At 36.3% G+C, this 11,131-nt stretch overlaps 1 pseudogene; it reads right to left on the reverse strand.

Annotated features, from left to right (window-relative positions):
* Nucleotides 1–216: 216 nt before the first annotated feature.
* On the reverse strand, nucleotides 217–10,865 carry LOC125480669 (annotated as a pseudogene).
* Nucleotides 10,866–11,131: the final 266 nt, after the last annotated feature.

Here is an 11,131-nt window from a genome sequence, read left to right on the forward strand (position 1 = left end):
CAATACAAAATAAAAAGAAAAATGTGAGCACCTCTTGGTTTTGAAGTAATACATGGTTAACAATGAACAATAGTTGTAGTACTCATGTGTAGAACAACATTTACCATTACATATTCGATAAGAATCACACTTTTGTTAGTAATATGATCTGTACAAAGTGATTGATAAATGTGGGTCGTTTGAGTTCGAACCATATAGAAAAAGGACACAATATGCTAAGAAGAACTGTATTAAGACTTCTAAATTCTTTATATACACTACTTTAATTTTTTGATGTACCTTTGAATCGCATACAGACTTATTTTGATAATCTTAAAAGAAATAAAAAAGGAGAAAAAGAGACCGAGACCTAAATTTGAATTTATCGAACTACTTCCTGGGGCTTATAACTCTAGTGGTAGAGCATTTATCCTCAAATTTTAAACGACAGTGTTCAATTCTTCCCTTCTTTCACCTGAACGTAATAAAATAGAAAACTATTTCCTTCCCTAATGATTAACCTTTCTCTTAACATTACTCAAGTCTTCTTAAAAAAAAAAACCATTATTCTTGTCTTATGAGTTGCTACCAGAGTTATTAGGGACAGCCCATGAATTCAAACATCCAAAGTGCCCAGTCCATTGGAAACTCCTCGTACTTGTTCCAGAACTCCTTTTGTGCGACATGAACTTCTTGAACCGCTTCCAATCCCCGAGGATGGCCTTCAAGTCCATAACCTTGGCGACAATACTCCGGCAACAATTGGCATGGACCGTGCTCACTTGCTCAAAATCCTTGCTATCTTGGCAAAAACCACTAAAATATAGGGTGTCTAAGAACCTTACCCTAAGTCCCAACTCGTCAACAATACCACCTTGGATTAGGTTCAATAGGACATCCTGCTCTTTTAGTCCCGTGGCATTGTCCTTGGAGGTGTACCATCTATCAAACAGTGCAATGGTCTTATTATTGGATCTGATGTAGTAGAAGCCAGTGTTGATTAACTGACTTATGTTCCATGGATCCCCAAAGAACATATCCGTACTTATTTGCAAATCTTCTGTTTCGTTTTTGCTTAGTTTTGTGAAGGGGTCCCTTAGCCACAACACATCAGTATCCTGTTACAAATGATAAGCCCAAAGGAAAAAAATTAAGTGATTTAAACAAAGTCTTCTTGTTTCGTATGTTCATTATTAACGTACGGATTGACGATAGCATATCAATAAGCTATCGATAACATTGATCATATAATATCAGTATGTCAACGTATTTTCAATACACTATCAACATTATCGATATAAGTATTTACACTATCGACACAAAATCCTTTCTCCGACCGGTGTCTTACACACAGAAATTTTACTCCCTTAAATATTTAATGGCACATTAAAATCTGATAAAATAGCACCATACACACTCATAGAAAATATCTCTTGCGGTAGCACATAAAGTTTCCATTAACTTTGTCTGGCAACTGGCAAGAAGAAATCGATGTCAACTCGCGCATGTGGTGCAAGAGTCTTATCCCATGACAAGAATAAATGTTATACCCCAAGAGATACTGACAGACAAAAGAAAGATGCAAAGAAATCAAGAAACGTATGCAACAATTGGAGAAAGGGAAAGAGGAAAATGGGTCCTATACAACTAATTTTCAAAGCAAAAAGTTGAACTGTCATCATCATATTGGATTCAATTTTCATGCTATGTAGCACTAAATACTCTGAGTATTGTATAGCTGGATTCACAGGACTACAATAAAAACAACAATTAGAATCAAGATAGGCCATCCAATGCTCGTAGCTCTATTATTGGAGAAAGACTTACATGAAAAAAGTTCACAGTCATGTGGCGTTCTCCAATAACGCATTACCATGTGTAATTTTTCTCCACGTAATTATTTATTAGACGTCATGATAGCACCCACGAACCTATTTCATATAAGTTGTTATCCTATTATGGGGGAACATTTGATTAATTTGCATCAGTGTTTTAAAATACTTGCTTGAAGACTCCCCTAGGTGGCCTCAGAGGCTAGGCAGGTGGCTTGCCACCACTGTTTTGTGGGAATCGGCGAAAAATTCGCCTAGCTTTGTCGGGGCACACCTGGGTGGCCGAGGCATGCTCAGCGCGTTTGAATGGGCAATGATTTGTATATTAGTTGCCGAAATCTGAAAAAGTTTTGGTTCAAATATGGGTTTTGTTTTCAGTTGCAAAGCAATTTGAAGAAGATAAAGAAGACACGAACTTGGTGGTTGATTTTTCTTTTCCTTTTGTTTTAGCTTTTGGGTAAAGTACAAAAAACTACCTCAACTATTGGTGTCATGACACCTTCATACCTCATTTTTTTAAATTGACAATGTCATACCTCATCTTACGAATTTTTGCCAATGTTATACCTTCCGTTAGCCTGCCGTTAATTTGTCAGTTAAATGCTGATGTGACCAGAGATGAGACCCACTCACTAATCCAACTGGATTAAAAAATAATTAAATATATTTTTAATAATTAAATATTCAAAAATTTAAAAATTAAAAACCTAAAAAAAAAAAAAAATAGCCTAAGGATCTGGCCTTCCCTTTCCTCCACCCGCACCAACCTTTTTCGTTCTTCTCTTCGACAGCCACCAAACCCTTCCCCGTCCCCCCAACCTTCCTCCACCACCCTCTCTCTCTTTCCTCTATTTTTGGGGTGGAATCCCTCCCGTGAGTTTGTTGTCGCCGGCCCGAAACCGAATTAGGGACGAGCAGTTTTCTGATCTCCAGCAGAATTTCAGCAGAGAAGTTGTTAGATAGCAGCAGCAGCTTCGTGAGATTCTGGAGATTGAAGAGCCCTTCGGGAATCAGCCCCGTCAGGCCGTTCTGCGACAAATCAATGGCCTCAAGATTCACACAGTTGGATATTGATGGTGAAACGTTTCCTTTGAGCTTGTTCTGCCACAAGAAGAGAAATAAAGATTCGACAAGTTTTCGAACTCCGCCAGTATTGAACCAAAGATCTGGTTATTGTCGAGCTCGTTGAGCTGGTTGTCGTAAAGAACCAAGCATTTCAACCTAGTGAGGTTGCAGATTTGGGTTGGGATTTCGCCTTCCAATCGATTCACGCTAAGGTGTGAAGCTGCTCGAGCTTCGGTAGCGAGGAAGGTTGGGGGTTGCACATTGCAGGTTGCCCAGAGAGAAAGGATAGAGAGAGGGTGGTGGAGGAACGTTAGGGGACAGGGAAGGGTTTGATGACTGTTGAAGAGCAGAAAAAAAAAGGGTTGTGCGGGTGGAGGAAAGGGAAGGTCGAATCCCTTAGGCCATTTTTTATTTTTTTAGTTTTTTAATTTTTAATTTTTGAATATTTAATTATTTTTAATCTAGTTGGATTAGTGAGTGGGTCTCGTCTCTGGCCACGTTAGCATTTAACTGACAAATTAACGGCAGGCTAACGGAAGGTATAACATTGGCACAAATTCGTAAGAAGAGGTATGACATTGTCAATTTTAAAAGATGAGATATGACAGTGTCGTGACACCAATAGTTGAGGTAGTTTTTTGTACTTTACCCTTTTTTTTTATAAATTTTTTTCACTTTCCTAATAGCTGTTACAACATATTCTTTTTTTAACGTTTTTGTTTTTTATATTATTTTATAAATATTGAAAAACACGAAAAGATAAGCAGAAAGAAAATGTTTTCATACTTTTTATACATTTGGATATATATATATATATATATATTAATAAATGAGGATAACTGGTAGCAAGTTACGGTTATAATATATCTAAAAGTACTCAAAAGACATCTATACATTTTCACATTATATATTACCTTTTTTTTTTTTCTTTTTTAAGACTCCACATATCCCATTTAAATAGTATACATATATATATATGTATTAAAAAATTTAGGTTCCGTGAGACTTCGCCTCACGCCTCAAGGCTTTCACCTAGGCGGAGCTATCCATAAAACATCTCGCCTATGCCTTCACCTTTTAATACATTGATTTGCATATAGCAGTAGAAAATTCTTAGTAGTAGCAGCCGCAAATAGAGTTCCCTGCAAGACTTTAATTTCTAGGGCTGCTATTTCTCCTTCGTCTGCTTAATTTCTAGTTGTATTGACCATTCTAGAAAATTTAATACGATCAGGGCCGCAGAACTAGGATCCCCATGCAATAACGTTAGATCTACTGTTACATGTAATAAGTTACACACGTTCTAGGGTTTAGGGTATTGTCCTCGTATAGCACTCATCAGTTATCTCATCACTACAAAGCATGTAAGTTTCTCTACAACATGCATATTGGTCGTATCATTCTATTCACATATATGTCAAAATATATTTATTTTATAATGCCTATGACATAATTAAGGAAACAATTAAGGAAATCACTCGAGGGAAAATCTAGATTAGTTGAAACTTGACTAATTTTATTAGATTAGTTGAACTAGATTAACCTCTCTTTTTATGATCAAAATTGACTAATTAATTTTATTAGATTAGTTAAACTACCAGCTCAATAATCAATCTCAGATGATCACGTTTTTTTCGTAGGAAAATGACATGCATGGTGACTGACTGGTGAGGGCTTTATTCTTTTCAGCTCTTCCCAAAAGTGTAAAATGCAAGCAGAAAGAAAGATGAAAAAGATCTCATAAGACAATTGGTTCAAGGAGTGTCAGCAATAAAACATGTACATATGCTCACATTTTCAATAGAAAGTTGTATACAAACGTGGTAATATCTTCAGATGATTATCCTCACATTATGTTTTAATCCATATTACTTTAATTTTGGACTTTTATTTTTCGTTAATTATTAGAACAATTAACAAGAATACACAAGCGGAAAAAAAAAGAAATTAATATAGTAATTATATCAAATCATCATGGCAATGTTGAGTAGTTAAAAAACAAAATATAATTCAAAGTGGAAAAGATGCAAACTGGATGGTGTCATTTTATATATACGTAGGTAAGGTAGGCTACACAAAAGCAAAATCAAATCCACCTATTTAGACTAACATTTTTCATTTTTCATTTTAAACCACACCGACTAACTTAATTTAAATTGTTTTAATTTCTTGATACATATTCTTTGGAAAAACAGACATATGAATGATCTTTATAAATCATGTGGTGCTAATTATGAACAATTATGCATAAGCGCATCAAAATGTTTTTAAATTGTTCAATGTATCATGTGGTGCTGATTATGAACAATTATGCAAAAGCACATTAAAATGTATGTAAAATTTTCAGTGTATTTTTTTTTTTTCATGTTTTCATAAGAGAGGTTGCAGTCATTACGCTAAATCCGAATTTTCTTCCTATAATTTCAGTTTGATTAGAATATGAGCTTTAATAAATAAACAAATAAAAAATCATCTCCTATAAAAAAGAAATTTTAAGTGTAAATATTATTTTTTTAACAAATGACGTTATCCTAACAATAATGTGGTTTAAATTCGCTTTTGACGATAATCAAATCTAAAACTTCTCACTTACAATAATATCACTACATTAGAGTATAATACTAAATGGCAAGTGAAAATAGTTATATCTTATACGAGAAAAATGTGCATAGTCAATAAGCCAATCAATAAAACAAATGCCAATACTCCGGACTGACAATTAATTAAAGCTTGTTTTCTTAATTTTCATGTGATTGAGTGGGACTCAACATCCTTGCCCTCAGTGTTACTTACTATCATATCTAAAAGTGGTGACTGCCAATGGTCAACTAAAATAGTTTCCAAACTTTTGGCACACAGCAAAGTACGACTGATGAAACCGATATTTAGTGGTGGTGGTTTCAATGATAAAGATAATTGTAATGTGCTCTAACACTACATTATTTATCTATTAGATACTTGTTATATGTCATGATTTTGAAGCATCGATATAGAAAGGAGGGTGAAACTATTTCTACACCTCTTATTGACAAAATAGTCTAAATACTGGTGAAAATTTAACAAAATTCACATACCTTAACAATGAAAATGAATTTAAATCATATTATTACTAGCGTAAACCTAAATCCATCCCCTCCACATTATTTGCCAACAATATCTTATTTTTCTTGGTTCTTGTATACAAAGTCAATCATAAAAGTAATCAAACCCCTAAATATCGCTATCTAGGGCACCATCCCCATCTAGCTAGTACTCTTCTGGATACCCACCAACCCATCACATTCATTAAACCTGCATCATCAAAAGCTTCATCGTGCATGGATTCACTTTTATTTTGCTTACATTACGGGATATTGAACTCTAAATTCGCCCTAATTTTTTTCTTGTCACTTACAAAACATGTTAAACAGATGTTGATAAATATTCAACGTCTGCTCGACCAGGATACAACTACCAAATTCTACAACCCGCACTGGATTATAGAACTCTAGCGAATTGCTTTGTGTGTTTACTCTCTGGAAATTTTGTACAGAAGATAAGGAGGAAGAAAAGATGATTCTCACTTGGATACTGTGGTTGCAAATATATAGGCTGTTTCACACCTTTTCAAATACCTGTTCAGTGTATTTGAAAGCACACAACTCTTTCTAATAGCTGTGTCTTTTAATCAAAAAGTACAACTCTTTCCAATAGCTGTATCTTTTAATCAAAAAGTACAACTCTTTCTAATAGCTGTATCTTTTAATCAAAACGTTTTTTAATTAATAAATTAATTAAAAAACTTAAGGCCCAAGGCCCTTGTCTTGATTAATTAATATTAATTGTATTTAGGCTATATTATATTCAAGCCTAATCCACACAACCATTAGGCCCAAGCCTTCAATCCATTTCCAAATGGTCCAAGTTCTAATTACTAAGAAAAGGGAATCGCTAAATTAATATAAACGTATATATACTTTTAATTCAGCCAATCGGTATTCATACTCTCATAACTCGCTCTTATGCTTTCATGTTTGTTTTTCGTTTTAAATTTTCCCAGTTTGTTGTTTAAATGAACTAAATAGAATTTGCCCACATTGGGAAAAAAGCCTCACTGTCAATCGCTTTCACTTCTAAATATTTCAAAAAATAAAGAGTGTTGTTATTCCCACCAGTTTCTTATTGAGTATTTATCAAATATAGGAAAAAATTAATCCTTAATTTCAAAAATGTCACTTTTTATAAAATCTTTCAAATATATCCAAAATTCCATCCAAATAGACACAATACCCTCAAATTTAACAATCAAATAAATTAAAGACTTTTTACCCAAAATGATTCGTGACATTGACATAATGTAACATCCCACATTGCCCAAGGGAGTGGATCCTCTAAGCCTTATATGTATATTCTTATCTCTACCTAGCACGAGGTCTTTTAGGATCTCACTGGCTTCGGATTCTATCAGAACTTCAAAGTTAAGCGAGTTCGTGCAAGAGCAATCCCAGGATGGGTGACCCACTGGGAAGTTCTCGTGTGAGTTCCCAAAAACAAAACCGTGAGGGCGTGGTCGGGGCCCAAAGCGGACAATATCATGCTACGGTGGAGTCAAGCACGGGCAGGCGTTGAATGCATGATTGAAATTCTGATGCTCCCACTTACGGTAACTGGGACGACGCTCAATGTTGGTGATGAGGGGGTCGAAGGGGATAGGGTTGTGGTGGTGGAGTGTGGAAGCGAAGGTGAAGTTGGATTGGAGCTCAAGGCGATAGTAGCTAAAAAGCCTTTAATTTATTTAATTGTTAAATTTGAGGGTATTTGTGTCTATTTAAGTAAAATTTTGTATATATTTGAAAGTTTTTATAAAAAGTGACATTTTTGAAATTAAGAGTTAATTTTTGGCAATATTTGATAAATACTCTTTCTTATCTCCCTACCCACCTTTTAATAAAAAAATTAATTACAAGTTTGCTCATTTGTAAAATGACCGATAATGACTTTAAAAGATAGACCTCTATTTACAAACGATTTATCTACCGTTAAACCCTAACTCACCCGATAAATCCCAATGCGACTCAGCTTGAAATCAGTTCGGTTCCATACTATTTTCTGCATTTTCTGCAAATTAATTCTCATAAAAATCTTGAAGACAAAGACAAACACAATAACCAGGAGGCAACCAAAGTTTGCTTCTTCACTGCTTTCTCCGGCCACTCTCCGGTTCAATTTTAATGTTTTTGTTTTGGTTGGATGTTTTAATTGAAATTATTTCTCCACTGGTGCAATAATTCTAGAGACAAGTTCAGAGTGGAGTGAGAGTGCTAATGAGGATATTTTAGGAATAAAAGTGGGTGGGAAAATTGAATTTTAATTTTTCTAATTTTTTATGGTGGGTGAGATTATAACGTGAGTAGATAAATAGGACAATGAGGTGGGTCTAGTAGCTCTCTATATAAAAGATGGAGAAAAAGAAAGAGAGGCAAACATCTTAGTGCAAGATCCATCTAAAACTAAGAGTGCAACTTGCGTTGGGTTTAAACTCTAACCTAACCCAAACCCAAATTATAAAAGTTGAATTAGGGTTTGATTGACCATCCATCCTGTCCAACCTGCTGCACCCCTAAACCGTATACATTTTATTCAGTGCTGTTTCCTTTCCATTTATGTATATGCCATAACCGACACCATTAGCGTTGCTGCGTGGTGGTTTAAACTATTGATTAAAGAAATAATAAAACAAAGAATAGAAGTTACCGTGAACACGAAGCTGTAGCCACGCTTGAGAACCTCCAACAGCAACCAAGTTCTTCTCCACATCATCTTGATAAAGTCTTCAGACATGTAAAGCTTCTCTCCCCCAAAATCCACACCGTCCGTCTCTAACCGGTAGCAATTGAGCCGCTGAAACATGCAGCGGTCGTAGGCGATTTGATCAACCGCCACAAGGACAAGGTGGTTGACCAACGTCCTTGTCCCCTCCCCTTGCCAGAAACTCTCAATGAAAAGGTCAAGCATGGTGGTGTCTGCCTTCACATCTTGGACTGCATATGCCTTGTTGATAACGGCAATGATCACGCTCTTGTTATCCATCGAGGCCTTGGCTAAGATGGTCTCAAGCTCGTCTTCCACCACATTAAATTCCGTAGTGGTGGTCACGGCTGCGATCTGCGAAAAAATTAACAGAAAAAGACAATTCAGAAAATTGAACATACTGGTGATCGGCAATCTCGCTTGTGGCACAGATGATTAAAAGCATTGAATTCATTACTTACCGGGGTTTGTGCAGTGCAGTCGACGTCATGTTTCTGAAAGGAAAAGAGAGGGTTTATGAGAGAGGACGAAGACAACCATATGCAAAGATAAACAACGCAAGCCAAGAGTAAAGAGAGGAAGGTAAGATGTAATCCGAGAGAGGAGTGTTTTGGGTGATCCATTGGAGTGTGTGTGTTGTGTTTTGTGTATATCCGATGGTGGTTTTTTGGTTTTGGGGTTCCAAAAATAGAGTGTTGGGTTTTCGGTCATATGGATGAACTCTAAGCCTCTGATCGAGCAGAGAAGAATGTGGCGGGTGGATGAGTAGGTTAGGTAGATAGGTCATGCAATGCGCCTGAGACCTTCGGTGCCATCAAATTTTCAAGGCTTATATAGACAGCGGTTTTTTTTCTTTTTTTTTTGGGGGGGGGGTAATTTCTATGGCTTTGGGTCTTTGTGTTGGTGGTCTAAAGTCCATACATTTTTGTGGGACTATACTTAGGTCCTGACCGGTCGGGATACAGTATACTGAACTTACTATGTGGTACAATTAAGGAATGACACCTGTCCTTGTAAATCTCCGAACACATAACCCTCGGTGAGTGAAAGGTTCGAGGGAGGTATTTTGGTAGTGGAATTCATGGCAAAGAAAGGATATTGTTATTTGTTTTATATAGGTGTGTTATGATGAAGACCCATAGCAGAGGGGAGGAAGAAGATGGTTTCGCTGGATAAGATTGGGGTTGCCGACGCTGGGAAGAGGGGATGGAGTCGATGAAAAATAGAAGGATTGGGATGAGGAAAATAATGAGTGTTTGGTTAAAAAATACCAAGTGTTTGAGAGATTTTAGATATGAAATGTGGACTATTTTTATTGGGCCACTTCATGTGTCGAGTATCTAAGTATTATTGTCCCCTTTTGTGTGGAAAAAATATATATGAGTATTTTATGTTTTATTTTGGGTTGATATCATACCTAATTAAGTCTATTGCAGGTTTTTTTTTTTTTTTTTGATCAAATGATAAATTTGTCAGATTTAGGAGTCCTTCAAATATGAGTATATTCTTTGAGAAATTGGTTGTTCTAATGTACCACAACAACCGGGTGTTGAACTAATACCAAGGCAGTAGACGTAGTGGAGATGGTGATGGTAAGGTGGTGGCTGAAAATATTGATGAGAGCTTTGCAATTGGAAGAGGAGCTCGTGGGACCGTGTACAAAGCAGTCTTAACGACGGGATACAGTTGCTGTTAAGAAGGTAGTATCCAACAGGGAGGGGAACAATGTGGATAACAGTTTTCATGCTGAAATTCCAACTTTAGGAAAAATCAGGCGTCACTGTTGGAGGGGAGCAATTTAAATTGATTTGTGGATGTGGTCCTAACTTCTAACTGAATTTTAAATTTGAGGTCTTGGTTGTGTATGCTCACACTACTCAATTTTTCTATTTGGAGTCCAATTGGACTGTTTTTTTGGCATTAATAAAACAAATATGTGCATGTTTGACACCCATTGGAACATAAGCAAGTACGGGGTTCGATCAATAAGTTGCATCTCCATTTTTCACTTTTCCTTTTATTTTTGTTCTTAAACGACATGTTGTTCATCTACTATCTTCAGGTATCTCATTTTCGAAGTTCTCTCCGGCTCTCTCCACCACCCTCAGTCGGCTGCTCTCGACCCCAAGAAGAGAAACCTGGGTCTGATTGCCCATTGGAATAGCCATGGTAGCACGGCGAAGCTTTACCATTGTAGCAATCCGCGACTTTGACGGTGACCTTCAACGTCCTCTTCAAATTGTCGATTCGAAACAAACTCAAACTCCTACATATAAATAAACAGTGATTTTTCATATCATAAGTCTACCGAAACCGATATTCATTCAGAAACAGTACATGCGTCTAAATTGAAACTACAATTTATGGGGATTTATTACTCACCACTGACCAGGACGACGATGTAAGTGCTCCTTCATGTGTGTGATATCCCTTCTTCGCCTTCCCTTTAGTTCTTTTAACATTAT

Source organism: the organism of the source record quoted next, unplaced genomic scaffold (genome assembly GCF_019419815.1).
Source record: "Pyrus x bretschneideri cultivar Hongxiangsu unplaced genomic scaffold, Pyrus_bretschneideri_v1 Contig35, whole genome shotgun sequence".
In the NCBI taxonomy this organism is placed as follows: Eukaryota; Viridiplantae; Streptophyta; class Magnoliopsida; order Rosales; family Rosaceae; genus Pyrus; species Pyrus x bretschneideri.